Source organism: Balaenoptera ricei, chromosome 7, assembly GCF_028023285.1.
Source record: "Balaenoptera ricei isolate mBalRic1 chromosome 7, mBalRic1.hap2, whole genome shotgun sequence".
Taxonomy (NCBI): domain Eukaryota; kingdom Metazoa; phylum Chordata; class Mammalia; order Artiodactyla; family Balaenopteridae; genus Balaenoptera; species Balaenoptera ricei.
Genome location: NC_082645.1, coordinates 38,934,239 through 38,952,963, shown reverse-complemented (window position 1 = coordinate 38,952,963; position 18,725 = coordinate 38,934,239). Strand labels below are relative to the sequence as shown.

The 18,725-nt window shown below is 35.0% G+C and overlaps 1 protein-coding gene across 15 annotated transcripts in view; it reads right to left on the bottom strand.

Moving 5' to 3' along the window:
* The window catches only part of MBD5 (methyl-CpG binding domain protein 5), a 413,153-nt gene that overhangs the window by 355,287 nt on the left and 39,141 nt on the right, over nucleotides 1-18,725 (bottom strand). The gene's annotated exons all lie outside the window — the stretch shown is intronic.

The following is an 18,725-nucleotide window of genomic DNA, read 5'->3' as shown; positions in this document are numbered from 1 at the left end:
GTTTAAATGTTACAAAATAATAAACCTAAGAATAGCATGTATTTTAAATCAACGTACAAAAACCTATACACCAAATAAATGTTGCTCTATTCAAAGTACAGGATTACAGGGACTTCCCTCACGGTCCAATGGTTAAAACTCCATGCTCCCACTGCAGGGGGCATGGGTTTGATCCCTAGATCCCCAGTCGGGGAACTAAGATCCCACATGCCACAGGGTGCGGCCAAAAAACCCCAAAAGACAAAAAACAAAGTATAGGATTACAGGGCTACATTGTTCCGAATAGCTTTGAACCTTCTCTTCTAGAACTACTATACAAATCTATTTAAAAGCCAAACAGAATTCTACTGATTTTAAACTTTCACTTGTTTTTGACCAAGAAACAAAGCACAAAAACAAAACTTTGCTTATTAGACATTACTCAGAAAGACAGTTGCTTGTTAATTCAAACTTAGCCCTCAAAAAATGACTGATAATACAGATAACATTCAAAATGATGTCACACTGTTTAGACAACCTAAGGAGTTCCAAAAGTATTTAAGCAAAGCAACAGCACTGAAGTAAGTACATAGCCTCTCATACGATTACTTTCTAAGAAAAGATACTTGTTTGCATGGAAAGTTTCTAGGAAATTCGTTTAAAAGCAGTGTACTAATATGTACATTATGTGTATACGTACAGGACAGAGTGAAACTGGGAAATCATTTACAGGAAAAGGTACTAATGGGTGTATTCCTTAGGAAACTGACTTGTCATATAAACTAATAATCTGCAAGAAAATAAAAGGTCATGATGGACAAGAAGCCATGCTTCTAGCTTTCCTAACTTCTTGGTAGTAGTGCTCTAATATTCTTTCTTCCTGGTGTCAGTTACTTAATAGCTTACCTATCATGTAGTTTTGAATTAAAACTTTTTTATGAAAGGAAAATTGAAAGACAGAGAAGAGTTAAGTGGATAGTTCCAAATTAAAGACAAAGGTAAAGTGGTACATAAGAAAGAAGGGAAAATAGTCGCATTACTTCCAAATAAACATGAGAATTACAGATGGTATAAATGGAAAAGGATTAGGCAGGGCAGTTCCTAGAGTCTAAAGATGAAAAGAATGATAGGGAAGCCAGAAGAAGCAAAAAGAACTCCATCTCCACCCTGCATCCTGTTGGTTAAAGGAGCCTTTAGCAATGGTCTGGGCCTGTTGGAATTGCTACTCTCACTGCATGATGGGATAAGTGAGACTCAGAAGTCACATGAAGGCTGCAGTAGTAGGGGTGTGTTTATGTTTGAGGACTGGCCAAGATGGAGTAAAGGAGATAGGTTCAATCTAAAAATATTTTATATAGAAACACTGCTAATATTATGCCTTAAATACACTATGGATTGATTAAAGGGACATAATACCACCAAGCATAACCACCAGGTAAAACAGCATTTCTATGATAAACAGATTCTGAGTGACAAAACTGATATACAAATTACAGACTGCCTGTATTACTCTCTTCAGGATGATGAGGCCTGTCATAGTTAACAGTTACTAAGTATGTGACCCCAGGGTCACATGACTAAAACTACTAACAGACACAATACCTCTCACTCAAAACCACTGGGGCTAGCAGAATTTCAGCACTGATATATATGTATTTTTTTCTTAAATTTTAGAAAGGTAATATAGTGCATATAGTATATATGGTGTGACGTCCCCAGAGGTGACTGGGGCAGCACCTGAGAATCAAACACATAAATATTTCTGCAGTAAAATATAGCAATATTCACATATGGGAAACATAAAGCCTACAAATAGCCTCACATAAACTCAGTTCTGGATTTGCCACCAACTGAGTTAAGTTCAAGTCAGATTTTGCTGCCTTAACTAAATACACTTTTACTTAATTTTTTATTTAAAAAGTGTGAGTTCCCTCCCTCCCCCCTCTGAACTTTTTAAAGTTCAGAATTATAGATAAGGGATTATGGACACATATCAGTATCTGCAAATGTTACTCTCTCAACGTGATCCATGGTCACCTTTAAAAAAGAAAATTTGGGGGGCTTCCTAACTAGCTAAAGACTATGTGACAATAGCCAAAAAGCTTTTAAAAGCCCTGGATATCAGAAATTGTTCTAGTGCCCAAGGAATCTTGCAAAGGTTTCAAAAGGCTGAGGTAATAACAACAGTTTCTCTTGGACTGGATGTTAGAAAATGCCATTATTCAAAATACGAGATTTAGATTAGCTTCTCTGCCACAATCAACAATAATTACTATAATAATTATAACAGTGATGTGGGAAACCTTGCTTTACACTGGCTGCCAAGAAAACCAGCCATTCCTTGTTTCCTCACACTCAAGCAGAAATGCCCTGAACCTGGACAGTGTTTCTTAACCCTGCCCTTGTTTCAGTGGTCAGGACCTGCTGCTACTCAGACCAAATACATTTTTGTGACGCAGAGGATCCATCCCTGCGTCAATCTGCCTAGTGTTTTCTTCTCCCTCCTTCCTACTGATCCCTTTTCTGCCAGCTTCTTAGTAGCTGGAACCTACTCACTTCTGCTTTCAGGGGCTTCTCTGACTTAAAATTAGACTCCACCTTCTATTATTTGAGAATTTATATTCTCTCCAGGGTAGCTAATTTTCTGCTTGAAGCTCTGTGTTTGCAGAGACCTTCATTATCTGTCACCTCTTATCAGCCTAAATCAGCTTTGGTCCCAGGCTTCTCTTGGCCTGCCACATCCTGTGCCATTGGTAGGAAAAGAAATGCTGTTACTCTTCTGAAAGTATTGGATTACAGTTATAAAATATGTACTCCTTCTATGTTTTCTCTTCTTCACAGATCTCCCCATCAACTTCCATAATCAAATACAATGGAAGCCATTAGCCAAATATTTTGAAAAAAGACAAAAACGTCATATTAGAAAAAAAAGAACAAATTTAAAGACAATCAAAAATGTTTAATACAACTCTTTAAAAACCCACTGTCATTAACAGTGTCAATTCTCAACCAAATAAATAAGGAAAAATGATGGCAACAAGAAAATGCTATTAGTTGGAGATGGAGGACAGGGGAGTGGATTGTTTGAGAATGAGAGAAAAAGGCCTCAGGGGGGGAAAAAAAATCAGCCACCATTAAATGGCAAAAATATTCTATAAATAGTAACAAGATAACCTGTATTTACATAATGGCTTTCTTCCAAAGAATTCATGGTGATGTATTTTTTTAAAGTGAAGACAATTTTTTCTTAAAGAAGATGAGCCAATATAGGGTAAGCTTGAATCACTCTTAAAAGTATATATTTGCACAGTGAAGGTTAATCGCTTGGTTCTAAAAAACAAAACAAAAAACACAGACTATTAAAGACATTGTTTTTTAATCTGCGACAAAGACTTTAATAGGCCCAAGTTTCCACTGAAAGATCAATGTAACATGATGAAAAATTAATACATACTGAAATAATGACTTGGAAATCAACAAACATTATACTGAAATATTTAAATATTTTAAAAAGTTATATTTTAAGAGGTAGAAAATAAGGGAAAATATTAACTAAGATCTGTCAAAATTGTTTTATTTATTCAATGGCTATTGTAATACAGTATCTTTTGTTTTATATGTCCTTGTTTTGGGAATATTTTAAATTCTAGTTGGGTGAATTTTATAATCCCAAAATAAAGATGAAGCTTCAGTTAGGCATGTCACAGGGAGTTGGTGGCATCTTACATGAGAAGAGAAGCATGGAAAAGGTTAGTTAAGTGATTTGCCCAATATTAATGGCAAAACGAGGCAGAGATCTTGTTATCTGACTTCAAGTCCAATGCTTTTAAGTACTACATAAATCTGTATTCTATAAAATGAAACTAAGTATTAAATTGCAAACAGGCAAAAAAAGACTTCATATAGTATTTCTAAGCCAGGTTTTCAATTTTTTTGTGCAATCTTTATCTAGCAGAAAAAAGTTTCCTGATAGCGAAAATGTGAAGGATTAAAAAATATTTTTTATAAATGATATAAACAATGGATAAAAAGAGAAATATTTCAATAAGGGCATGGTAGAATACAGGGCCTTGATTGGGACGCTCTATATCTAATTTTTGGGTGAAATATGTTAAGTGAATATTATAAAGTGAAAAATATACAAAATATACTTGGGGGGAAGCATGTATGATATCTTTTCATCTTCTCATTTAAAACATTTTTAACAAAGTATGTTTAGTGACTCTCAATCAAGCAGAGGTTGATTTAAAATCATAAATAATATTAATATGCAATCAATCCTTTTACAAAAATATTTTCCACTTGAGAGTATTTCCCAATGTTTCAAAAGTCATATTCTCTTTCATAATCAAAATCAACCAACCAAAAAGTGGCTTTGTGAATATGGTTATATCTTGATTTTTGAAACAAAATTCCTTAACATATTACAGAGCAGATATACTGGATGGTTAGTAAGAGCAAAGGGGCAACACAAATTTTATACATTTGACTTTTAATTTCACTTGTGGTGGAAATCAGCAAATATGAGCAATAACAGAGTTCAGATTCTGGGACTGAACAGACTTGGATTTGAACCTCCACTCTCTCACACAGTGCCTGAATAACTATGGCCATTGACTTCTTTGTGCCCATTTCTTCATAAATTTGTTGTGAGAATCATAGGAAATCATGCCTAAATGGCCAAGAAGAACATTGGTTACAATTATTAACAAGATTTTTATAGGGGATAACCTACTCATTTTGTTGGAAACATGCCAAATGGTCTTGAAATTATGCCGAGGCTACCAGCAAAAAGGTAAGATTATCTTATTCCTTTTTGGGTTGCAAATGCACAAGACAGTTATGTAATAAAAACCTACTTCTCCTGAAATCACATGCAGATTAAGGAATGCAAGTATAACAATTGTATAAGTATGAGGTTAATGTTTAATCCTTCAACTGGATAGAAAACTCCGTAAGGTTTCGGACCATGTTTGTTTCTTTTACCACTTACACTAATACCTAGCACAGCTCTGGTGCATGGTAGTGGACTCAGTAAATATCTGTTGAATGAATAAGTAAATGAATGAGCTAATGTCAATCAGAGAAGATACAGAAAGGCCAAAAAATGAATAATGGGAAATATGACCATCTGAGATGAAGAACAATCAACAATGAGATGCTGGTGGTCCTGGGAAAATGGCAAAGACCTGAGGAGTTTAGAGAACCTATGAGAGTCTAAAGGAATAAAGAGACTTGAAGGAAGCTTGACAGGGAGATGGATATGTGCTCTAGGAAAGGGAAGATACCACAGAAAACACTGAATGAGTGACAAGAATCAGAAAATTCAGGTTTCATAATGATAGATCCTGTCATATAAACATTCCAGTAGTTCTGGAGAGAGCAGTTTCAGCCTAAAACTATAGAGGTGTAGGACTAGAGAAAGGAAATTATACTTTCACAAAGTCTAAAGAATCCATGAAAAATGCCTCTGGTTTTGCACAAGAAGGGCAAAATATTCCCTTAAAGAGGAAAGATGCATGGAAGGACACAGCAACCAAAAAGAATGAGGTTACAGAACAAAAGAAAGCAGAAAGATTCAGAAGAGTCTAAAAATTATTTACATAGTATCACACTAATGAATAAAAGGAAATGAGTATACTGGCCATGAGGAAGATTAAATGATTTACCTCCTAAATTAATGTAATCACCTTCAAAATGAGCAGTTACTGATATTTTGTATGGTTTGTGTGCTAAGATACCTGAAATTCCCCCACAAAAGCATGAGTGACAGTGCAGTAGGCACTAGGTGGAAGAAACAGAAGGATTAAAGCTATGATTCTGGGGTCGACCCACAGTTGGGTGCATCAGATCATCTGAGCATGCCCGGAACCACCTGGGAAGCCTTCTGAGTGAGTGCCGCCTTGGGTTGTGCTGCAATACAGGGTCCATTTACAGAAAGCAGATTAGGATTTATGGGATGTGCCTATCACCTCTCTGCCCTGCTAACTGTACAAGCAGTCCCTTGGTATGTGCATGGGAGTGGTTCCAGGACCCGATGTGGATCTGCAGATGCTTAAGTTCCATAGTCGGCCCTTCCACAAATGTGGAACTCGCCGATACCGAGGGCCAACTATACTCTCATTCCTCCTCAGAGCGAGATGTTTTGCTACGAGTAATGGGGATGTAACTGCTTATCAAGGTTGATTTCGCTTGGCTCCATGTTGATACATTCTCTATAGTTCAAGGTATCTTTAATCCTTGTGACAAATTTCATATTCCTCTGGTTTTACAGCTTAAACCAGGGGAGATAGTAAGGGAACAGAGAACATAAGTAATTTACACTGGAACATAATTAATTAGGAGTTAACTGCATATCTCATGTGTTATTTATTTGCTCATTCAACATATACTTATTTTGCTACTACTATATCCCAGAACGATTATAAATGCTAGGGCTATAACAATTTAAAAAGACGAGAACCCTATCCTCGCAGAGTTTTTATTCAGGTGTTTGGAGGAATGCAAAGGTTTGGAGACAACAAACAAGTTAACATTTATTTAACCGCTTTTACATTGCCTAGAACTCTGACTTTATGAGCCATGAGCTGCTTCTTATACTGATATATATACTCTAAAGGAAGTATGGTCTTTTGGGTACTTGAATTATCCTTACATTTAATATAAGTGCCTTTGAAACATTTGCCATAATTAGAAGCAGCAAATGCTTTTCTATATTTAATCCTAGCTTCCTTTATCGCATTTTGTAAAAATATATTTATTCTTCTCATCATAAAAGTAACAACCATATTACAGAAATATTGGAATCTAGAAGAAAGGGAAAAAAGGGCCCTAATTTTAGCACCTTAATACAAATCATTCAGGATTTCACTACATTTCCTTCTAACATTTTTAATGTTTAAATAGTTGTATGTTTACATAGTAGTAATTATAATATGTAATACTTTTGAATACTTTTGTTTTCTTTTAAGCATTTTCTCCTTACTTCATAATTCTTGTTTACTTTAAAATTTAGTAGATCCAAAAAAGAAATGATACAAATGAACGTATTTACAAAACAGAAACGGACTCACAGACTTAGAGAATGAACTTATGGTTACTGGGGGGAAGGGTGAAGGGAAGGGATAGTCAGGGAGTTTGGGATTGACATGTACACACTGCTATATTTAAAAAGGATAACCAACAAGGACCTACTGTATAGCACAGGGAGCTCTGCCCAATGTTGTGTGGCAGCCTGGATGGGAGGGGAGTCTGGGGGAAAATGAATACATGTACATGTACACGTACGGTTGAGTAGCTTTGCTGTGCACCTGAAACTATCACACAACATTGTTAATCGGCTATACTCCAATATAAAATAAAAAGTTAAAAAAAAATTTAGTAGATCCACAAATTAGCGAAAAAGCCACATATGTATTTACCTTTCTCCCAGACCATCTAAAAACTTTAAGAATGAATATAAAAAGTCTATTTTAAGCCTAACTAGTCTTTAAATTGGGGCTTAATGCTAAAGGTTTTAGGCCTAAACAATGCTAGGTCAAAATGTGATGTTAGATATATTTTTTAAAGTATTATTATATATAGTAAGTGTTGTATTTACATTAGCACACATTTCTACTTTAGATATGCTGTTGGATAAAACGGGAAAATCAATGAGATCATTTTTTTCAATAATAAACATTTATTTAGCAACTAGTAAAATACTAGGTTCCAAACATATAACTCGAAAGTTCAGAAAACTAAAGAATCACACTTTAAAAATAAAAGAATATTTATACAAATTAAACTACTGCTTCTCTCATGACTCTACATTCCTGGATCATTTTCTGATGTTAGCTGAAACTTGCTAGCTGTAGAAGACATGTCTAAAACTAAATACAGAATACACTGAATTTCCATATATACTAATTTTATTGAAGGGTTATGATTTTAAGACATCTCTTGCATCACAAGATATAAACGCCTCAGCTGGATGACTACTCACTCATAAATTTAGTATATGAATACATGTCTCTTCTAACTGAGGGAAAGATTAATCAGTTGCCCCTAAATCCATACCTTCAGACTTCGCCTTCACTTTGATTCTAAACTTCCTTTACACAATAAGACTAAGGTTTTTGTTTATCTGTTTTGTTTTGACTTTGTCTCAATAATCCCCAAAGATCCACTAGAGATAAAGTAGTATTTATTAACACGCAAACATGCTTTATTAAATTAAAATTAAATTAGCTTCTGTGGTCTGGACACTAATGAAAATATGCAAAGGCAAGTTTTAATAGGCAGGAGAGTGGTCACAGCTATAATTGAGATAGGGATGCCATGGATGGACAGGGACTGCCTCTCTGACTTGAGACTCAAAGGCACACAGAAAATGGTTTATTTTCTGTATTCACCCACTAACAAAAAATATTCTATGAAGCTTCACTTTCTCTAGTTTGCATTATCAAAACTGACTTTGCTTCTCTAACTACAATATCCTCAGGGGTAGTTACTCCTGCCAACACTACTGTCACCCTCTAAAACATTTGAAAGTCACTGACATAAGACTGATATAAAAGAGGATAACGCCGATATAAGTTAGGTCTAACCCAGTACTCAGGATATTGACAACACAAAGCCAATGGTTTTGACATTGGCAGATAGAGTCAAAGTATTCACAATTCTGCTGAAATTCCAGGTCAGCATTTTATGAATTAGAACTGGCCTGGGTGGCAATGAATAACTTCAGATACTTGATCATTTCAATTTTGTTTTAAAAACTTTAATGAGGTTGACCTGGAAATATATTTCAGTGGATTTCTCAAAATGAAGACAGAAAAGCTATACATTGAGAATAGATGAGAGAGATGGGTCAACAATATTAAACACTTTTCTTTAAACGTGTCTTAGAAGGTTAGGTATTGGGTCATTAGTTCCAGTCTGTGTAGCATTTATCTCCATGAATAAAATATTTTGATGATAAAATATTTTGATAGTTAATAAAATATTGACAATTACACACCTTTTTTTGTGATATTAAATTTTCCAACATAATGACAGGATTATTGGCTGATTCCAAATTATAGCTATGATAACTCGTTATGTGAAATTATGTTTGCAATTAGCATTAACCAAAGGAAGTTCATGATTACCAGCAAAAAGACTAATAGAAATTAGAGATCTGAAAGGGTCAAAGGATGTGTGCTAAAAGAAGTATGGGTAGGACTTCCCTTGTGGTGCAGTGGTTAAGAATCCGCCTGCCAATGCAGGGGACATGGGTTCAATCCCTGGTCCGGGAAGATCCCACGTGCCGCGGAGCAACTTAGCCCGTGTGCCACAACTACTGAGCCTGCGCTCTAGAGCCCGTGAGCCACACCTATTGAGCCCGTGTGCCACAACTACTGAAGCCCACGTGCCTAGAGCCTGTGCTCCACAATAAGAGAAGCCACCGCAATGAGAAGCCCGTGCACTGCAATGAAGAGTAGCCCCCACTTGCGGAAACTAGAGAAAGCCAGCACGCAGCAACGAAGACCCAACACAGCCAAAAATAAATAATAAATAAATTTATTTTAAAAAAAGTATGGGTAATACACTTACACTGGACTATTTTAGCTACCGTAGAAAGGGCAGTCAGTCACATGACCTTCTTACGTAATGGTACATTTGCAGTGGCTAAATTGTAGGGTAGTTCACTTAATGCAAATTAACAATAAAATGACTACATAAGGAAAAGGTGATTTTAAATGATAATCTCAGAATTACATATAGCAGCAGTCAATAGCCATGGGAAGTGGATCACATATAATCCATAGTAAATACTGGCACATTTGGCATATTTACAGCAATCTGCTGGTCCTCAAAACAAATAGAAGGCTAGTAAAATACTATGCCAACAAGCACCCACTAAGTACACAGGCCATTTAGTATACAAGCTCAGAATCTGATTCGAGTTACTGGAATCATAGACCTGAGCCTCGTCTGTCATCCAGTCATAGTCATAAAACTAGAAAGATCCTTAGGAAGCACTTGGAAAGGTATGCTTCCTATTGTTAAGAAAACAAACTCTAGTGCTTGTAAAATAGTGGAGAGGAACGTTTAAGGGCTCAAGCTCTGAAGCTCCAGATCTGAAACAGGATTTTCCGCAGATCTATAAAAATCTGGCTCCTATAAACTGAACAGGATAGAAGCTAACCTTGGCCAAGACTAGAATTCTACAAACTGTTGTTAAACAGGTGTTTTTGGCATGGACAATCTACATTCCACATATTAGAATACCTTAAGTAGATCCTAAAACTGGTGTGGAATCTGTCAGAGTTCTAAAATCTTAAGTGCAAAAAAAATAAAATAAAATTGGGGATATAAGTGAATTGAGCTCTGATGGTCAATATAAGACTGTATAAAATGTAAGCTCAAGGCATCTTTTCTCTCCTCATGCTATAAAAGTTGTATATTTTGGAGGCTTTTCCTCCAAAATTGCTGTAGAATAAACCATATTTGCTTCATATAATTCCTCTCAACCTGAATCAGAATACCTTCTTCCTTTATTTTGAACTTGAAGTACCAGGAGTGATTTTCACTTGTCCTTCTATATCAAGTGCTGCCTCATTCATAGTAGGGACTTCATATATAGTCTTTGAACCCCATATACTTTGAACCACAGCCTCTTGTTCAGTTTAAGAAATATCTACAATTATAATCCTTAATTGAGAAGCCCAATCCATAGAATGGAAAATAAGATATCTACTTTTATGTGTACTTCCATCCACTGCCTTTGATTTCTAAAGTCCATAAAATTTAGATGTTACTTCTCTGAAGAAGCAGATAACCTCATGGCTGCTTTACTTCCTGTTCCCAAAGAAATCATTACTTAATATCTACATATACCCACTGTAGGGGTCTGACCATCTTGTGGCTATGCAACTATGCATCAAATCTAATACAGATCCCATGTCTCCAATGCCCAGTAACAAGACAACTCAAGATGCCAATAAAGTCACCATTCCAACAACACAGAAAAGTGTATTTCCATCAAAATACAGTAACAAGTCAAACAAAAGGCACACTATTGAGATATCCTGAGCTTACAAGATAACTGTGTGCCTTTTATCTGACAATGGGCTAGATAGCAGTTAGTTTGAGGAGCTTCAAATTTAAATACAGATGTTACAGAACAGAGGTCAGCAAACTTTTTTACTGTAAAGGGTCATATAGTAAATATTTTAGGCTGTGTGGGCCACTTAGAGTTTCTGTTGCATATTCCTTTTTGCTCATTTGCTTTTTCAACTGTTTAAAGATGTTAAGACATTTTTAGCTTAAGAGCCATATAAAAACAGGCTGCAGGCCAAATTTGGCCTGTGGGTGACACTTTGCTGATCCCTAATATAGAATAACCTGCTTCTTGTCTCTACTAGACTCTAAGAACCTAGAGAGGAGGGATGAAAAGTGTTCAACCACTTTAATATTTCCACTGTTCAGTACAGTGACTTGCACATAGCAGCCACTCAATAAATATTCGATTAATGAATAAACAAGTGAATGAATGAATAGATCTGTCAACAGTCCAGTAACAGAATTATTACTTACAATATTATTTGTACTGCCTACCAATAGCTAGTTCTTTACTCTGAGGCAGGTAGATGACTAACTTCACAAACTCCTTGTGATTGGAAGTGTTACTTCTGGTCTGGATCATTTAATGGCAGACGTGAGACCTTCCAGGGCTCTTTTCTCCCCCCTTTCTTTCCAGTTTGATGATCAGCAATGATTGAAATGGTGGCTGCTCCATAAGGTCCCTAAGTGATTATTATGAACAGAGATACCTCTGATCATGATGGTCATGCAAGGAGAACAAGAAACAAACCTTTGTTGTTTTAAACCACTGAGGTTTTGTGGTTGTTTCTCACTACTTCATAATATTGTCTATCCTGACTGATACAGTACCAATCATACTCATCTTCAGACTACATACAACCTATTTTAAAATTCACACCTGGCTGTAGTACAAAGCAGAAAGACAAAAGCATCTTTATCACTCTGCTAAAAAATCAAGTGCTCTGAGTTTAAATCGTTTCTAAGGGTGATCTAGGGCAAATCACTAATCATTTCAATTTTATGACCTGTTTTCCTAACCAGGATAGGATAATCAGAATACTTACTTTTTTTTTTTTTTTTTTAATTGGGGTATAGTTGTTTTAGGATACTTACTTTCTAAGATCACATTTGCAGGGCAAATTAAGAAAACAACTATACAGATGTTATTTACAATTGAATAAGTTGGCTAATTACTAAATTTCCTGTTTCCTTGAAAACTAGTTATTTTGATCATTAATACACTGATGCAGAAACAATAAAAAACTGGATAAGTACTTTCTCATATATTTCTTACAGTATAGATTGCTATTTGCTAAAACCCCTGTAAGAGAAATTGTATCTATAAAAGTATGTCTAATCAATAATATTAATCCTGAGGGGGAAAAGCTATAGATTCAGAAACACTTAAGAGATACATCAACCAATTGCAATGTATGAATCCTCTTTAGATCCTGATTCAAGTAAACTCTAAAAAAATCAAAAAAACAAACAAAAAACCCCCTCAAAAAACCAAACTTACAACTGGAAAAATCTGAAAACTGACATGTATGATGACAATTAAGGACTATTTCTAACTTTTTAACGTGTGATAGTAATAGTATGGTTTTTTTAAAAATGAGTTCCTGCTTTTAGATATACATATAGAAATATTTATAGATGAAAAAAGTTCTAATAGCTAATGTTAAAACCTTTTCAGGACAATTATTTCCATTTCTCTTACCCTAGTCTAGAGCTTTAGTAAAGAAAGGTAATGGGGATAGAGATCAGACAAGGAAAAAAGGTACGCAGGCAGGGTTCTAGACTCCTATTCTGATTTCAAACAGAGTAAATCAGTTTTTACTTTTGCCTGTGACTACCAAAAAAACCCAAGAAACAAACCTGACTAAATCCAGTTTATCCCAATATGCCCTACAGCCCCATTATCATTAACCACTCCCTGAGTCATCTACAGTCTTCCTTGGTTGCCTCATTCTACTCTTGTCTTCTTCCCTGAGCCATCTTTTCAATAATCCCTTCCGAGAATGCTTTTTCTACTGCACCTCTGTTACTGCTACTATAATTACTAATTAACAATTGACAATCCCCTATGCCTCATTGTCTTCACAAAATGTTCCATCTAGAGACCTATTTGCCTTAATAGAAACCCAGAGGACACCTTTCTCTGGTAGCCCTTTCTAGAGGAGGAAGCCTTTACTCTCCCAGCACCCTTGTATTAACACTGGGGATTAACAGCCTCCCCCAGAGGCTGGGGGAAGTAGGAGGTCAGCATTCCTCCAGCCACTCATTTCCAAATCATGACTGCCACTCCTCATGTAAAATATTCTATTCCTTTGAGGTTTATTACTTTCCACTTATACGCACTACATTTTTTGTTTCCACCAAGGCAATGTTTTTAAATGAAAGAGCAAGGAAGGAAAAGGGATAAGAAAATCATTCACACAGTTTTAAATTGATTCTTGAAAAACAATTACAACACTGAATTTTAATATTAACTTCAGACCCACCAGTTTTATCAATGTGCCCTCCCCTTAAGTCCAAGAGTTTTATTTGTACATCAAGAGAAAGGGTTTAATGGGCAGTCTGACTTACCTACTACCACCTCCCCCAACACACACACAAAGCACAGTAAATCTAAAATTAAGTTAACAGTGACCTTTTTCTCTTCTAAACTGACTTCATCACTACAGTAGGGTCTTGACCTGATCTATCTTCTTGTCACACAGTAACAAAAAATCATCACAGTGAGAATCTCACACTTTTAAGGAGAGCAGGCTATTTAGATTAAATCAGGTACTAATTAGAAGACTAAAATATTTCTTTGTGAGGATTCTTGGCCAGTTCTATGGGAGGGGTCTAAGGCCTTGGGTTTGCAAAGAAACCTAGATGGAGTAGTCACTGCATCTATCACTTCATCTCCTATGCCATTTTTGTTAAAAGGGTAAACTTTAGGGCTACATATGTGTACTCCAGAACATTAACAAAATAAAACAGAAATTTATATTTCTCAATCAAATCACTGTAGTTTAGAAAACTTACAGAAAACATACATAAACATTTACCCCTGGTAAAGGAAATACTACTCCCAGTCAGATCCAACTTATCTAGCTTTCAGGAGATATGAAAATTTAGAATGATAAAATTTTTGAGTTAATAAATAAATCTGATACATTCATAATACAGGAGCCTGTCATGGAAAGTAATATTCTATTGTCAGGGGGTAATCAAGTGCCATTTTATTCAGTTTTTATACAACAACTAATTCAGGTGCCCCCTGAAGAACTAAAGTGATATGCTATGTGATGTGTTAAATCTAAAAGCATTCAACTTTTCACTCAGTCAAACCCTTGGTTGGTATATAGGTTATATCCCCAGAAAAAAAACAACAATAAGCCGAACTAAATCACAATGAAAGGAGCCAGTATTTTTCTTTATGCTGTATAACATGGATACTTCTAAAAGCATTTTTTAGAAACAGAGCAAACCATGTTGATAATTTCTAAAATAGAAATATTACCTATAAAGACAAAAGTCTGTATTTTGGCCCATAAAGTTTTTAGATGTTTGATCCCTAGTAAAACAGGAATCTGTTTTGCATCCAAAAATATATTATCCCAAGGGATGACACTGTGTGAGATGGTATAATTTAGTAAACTTATTTTTAACTAAATGATGACTCACTTTCACTATGCAGACTTCAGGTAACTACAATATATGTATACAGAGTCCCATTACCTAAATGTGTTTCATATCTGACTTTCAGTAGATCTCAAGACGTTATATCTATTATAATAAATGGTAATATTATATTAAATAGTATGATCAGGGTAGAAACTATGTTCAAATTAGGCATACTGAATTCTCTAGATGCATATAATGATTAAAACAAGGTGAATAGATAGTATACTTAGCTATAATTTCCTCCAGAAGATAACATCTGATCATGTAAGACATTTTGTAAACGTATACTATCCAAAGAACTTAAAATTTTTTCTTCATATAATCTTTCCAATTTAGTATTTGATAGCACCATGAAAATTATTTAAAAACAAAACTTAATGATTACAAAACTCACAGTATGTTAACCATTTATTCCGTTTTCAACTAAAAAGAGAGTTATCCAACATAACATCTACTAAGAAAAATTTGTAGGACAAAAACAACCAGTTTTGTTCTTTAAAAGTGTTTAGAACAGAATGCATTTTAAAGACAGAGGGCAACCTAGGAGGACTCAAGGACAGAAATGGGTAATGCTGAACTAGCACAGAGAAAACATCTAAGATCATCTTTAATGAACAGACAGTCCAACAGGTAGAAACATATTGGGCATATATATTAGCTATAATACCATTAAAGCATTGAGAGACCTCAGTCTGAGTCCCAAGGTCTATCTATTATTTAATGATTGTGTAACTGTGGACAAGTCACTTCTCCTCTCTACATGCCAATTTTCTCATCTCAAAGAAAGGGGATAAGAAGAGTACCTATTTCACTGGATTTTAGGAGGATTAAATAGGAATATAAAGTGACTTAGCACAATGTCTGCCTCAATAACTGTGGCCCTCTGCTAACTGTTCACATATTTATATGTACATATACATAAACCCACATTTTTATATATACACACACATAAAGAAAAATACATCATACATAAAATCTATGTATATTTACATATGTAAGACAGTTGGAGTGTGTCAGAAAGAGGGAGAGAATATCATAATCTACTAGACTGATATTAGTGATTTTAACTTTAAATGAAAATAATTCTCAATATTTTAAACTATGTCTATCATTTTTAGACATAGTTTAAACATAATTTAAATTATTACTTTACTTGGAGTTATCATCAATTTATAGTAATATTAAAGTTTTACACTTAATTTTAAAAGACTGTTATATAAACAAAATAGCATTAAGTTTTTATAATGTTATTTCTGTATTTCCAATTTTCACAGCAGTGAAGTTGCCAGACTTTTCTATAATTCTAACAATCTAGAATGTGCTATGTAGTATCAGAGGAATGGCATAAAGTTTAACAATGCAAAAATGAAAAAAAATCTCCAAAATACACTTTTGGACAAGATGGTGAAATGTGAACTAGAGATATGCCCTCAAACTTTTATACCTGGTACTCTACTCATTTCTCCATTAAAGAACCTTGGTCCCACCATAATAAAACAGAATGGTCATTCTGTCTGAGGATTTTTTTCTTGGTTTGTTTTTCTAGAGGTTCTCTTAATGATTTACGTTTTAACAATTGTGGTGATACTTTTGAATAAAGCAGCTGGGATTACTTCTCTGTCCTACTAGTAGCAAACATACTACAAATATCAAATTACTGAAATGGATATTACATATATCATCACATAAAAGCACCAGTGACTTAATCTTACCCTAAAATAGAGTGCTATGTTGATATACAGAGAAGTCTTTATGGAAGCATCACATGCTTTTGTCCTTTGATCTTATTCAATATTAATTAATTAATGAAGATATTGAAAAAATAAGGATAAAATGGCTTAGCAATACTTTATATAAATAGGAACCACCTACTGTAGAGTTTCCCACAAGCTCCTTATTATCCAGCATTGTGACATAGCTGCTAAACACAGTAACATAGTATAAGGTGACATTTATATAATTGTTAAATCCAGAAAAAAGCACTGGCTGTATAACCATTTACTGTGGGCTCTTAAGAAAGACTCCTGTCAATAAGTAAAAAACATAAATGCCAACAATAGTGGATTGATCAAATAAATTATGGTTCTTCCATTTAGTATAATTCTATCTTGAATTTTAAAATTATGTTGATAAATATGTATTGCCATGAAAATATATTTACAATGTATCAAATGAAAAAAGGTTGTGTAACAGTATGCACATTTTGATCCCATTAAAAAAATTACAGTAGGATAGATATGTCTCTTTTTCTCTGTCTCTCACTTCCTTCCTCCCTCCCTCTACCTTTACATTGTATATTCACACAGAGTAACAAAAGGTATGTAATGAAAAACATGTATACTAACAGTGGGTATCTCTGAACAATGAAATTACACATTTGGAAACTTTACTCTCATTTATCCATACATTACAATTTTTCAAAAGAGAACATTACTCGTTTCTGTAATATTAAAAAAAAATTAAATGAATGAATCCTGCATTAGCTAAAAATTTGGGTTTTAGTCTAAAGTGTTTTCTCAATTCTTAAGAACCTTTGTGATATTTTCCTTTACCTACTGGTAACAACACATCACTTAAAATTATAACCAGAGAATGAAATCCTTTCTTATAAATGACCTAGAAGGGCAAATTTTAAATAGAAGAATTGAGTAACTGTTAGTAAAATTAGATGAAGAATCTATCAACATGGTACAGAGAGCAACGACATAGTGAAAGTGAAATGAGGTACCCAAAAAGTGCTAACTGGTTACTATTATCACTCATCATCTCCTTATTTCTTAAGATGATCCCTAATTCATAAAAGCAACAAAAAAGGAAACTACCAATGCACCATCAGTGGGAATACTTGACGAATGAACAAATAAATACTGCAGTGTACAACCAAATCAGACTTTCTCCAACAGAAGTTACTTGTTGGAAGTATTCTACAACCCAGTGTGGAAAAAACTCCTGGATTCAGATACGATCTCAAAGAGACAGCATTACTGTGAAATAACTAATCTAAGATCTGTTTCTGTTCTTCCAATACATTCTCTCCTTAGCATGATCTCAGAAACAAAGTGTACATTGCCAGATCCTCAAATCACACTAAAAAATCTTCTTAGATCCAATTGAATATGCAGATTCACAGGACAACCACAAGCTACAGCAGGCAACAGGCAACCCAGGATGTTACAGGACAAGTACTGATGTTTGCCAGCAGGGCAGTGTCAGCTGTTCCTCTTCTGCAGGAGTCCTTGTAGCAGTCCACGTAATGGCCTCCTAGATCATGGCTTCAGTACAAGATGAGACCCACATCAGACAGATGAGGAAGCTGCACTGATTTAGAGGCCTCATGCCCCGCCAGGTGTCAGTATCTCTTCTAACAACTCCATAGGCATAGCTTCCAGGATCCCGTCAAGGGACACATCCATTTACAAGAGTCACCACATTCAGGGAAACCCAAAGATATGGCTTCCTGCCAGGTATTTGTAGTGCTATCAGTACAGATGAAGTTTATCAATTTTTACCATAAGCAATGTTGCCTAGTGACACAGCTGATATATTACCCTTATCAGGTTACCAAGGAAACAGAGCGAGCAGTTAACAGAAGGTCAAACTCTCATGTTGAAGGGGAAAAGGTTTTCTTGAACCTTTACCCACACAGGGCAAGATGCTTTCTATAGCACCGGTGTAAGATGAGCATAAGAATGACCACTCAGTTACCATGAGATTTTAAAAGTCAGCTTTGGAGGATAGGGGGAGGGATGGAAGTAGGGGGTAGTGTAAGACAGGGGAAAGGAATTGAATGAAATTATTTTGTGACCCTGAACAGCATCCTACTTCCATTTGTTTTAATTCCAGTTAACAGCTGAATAAAAATAGAATCTAAATTCAATGTTTTTGTTTTTTAAGTAACATTGAGAGTGAGATCCTAAACAATATTTACTTATGTAACGAGTCATCTGGAATGAATCTATAGGATACAGATTAATTTACTGAGTCTTGGAGGTATCAGA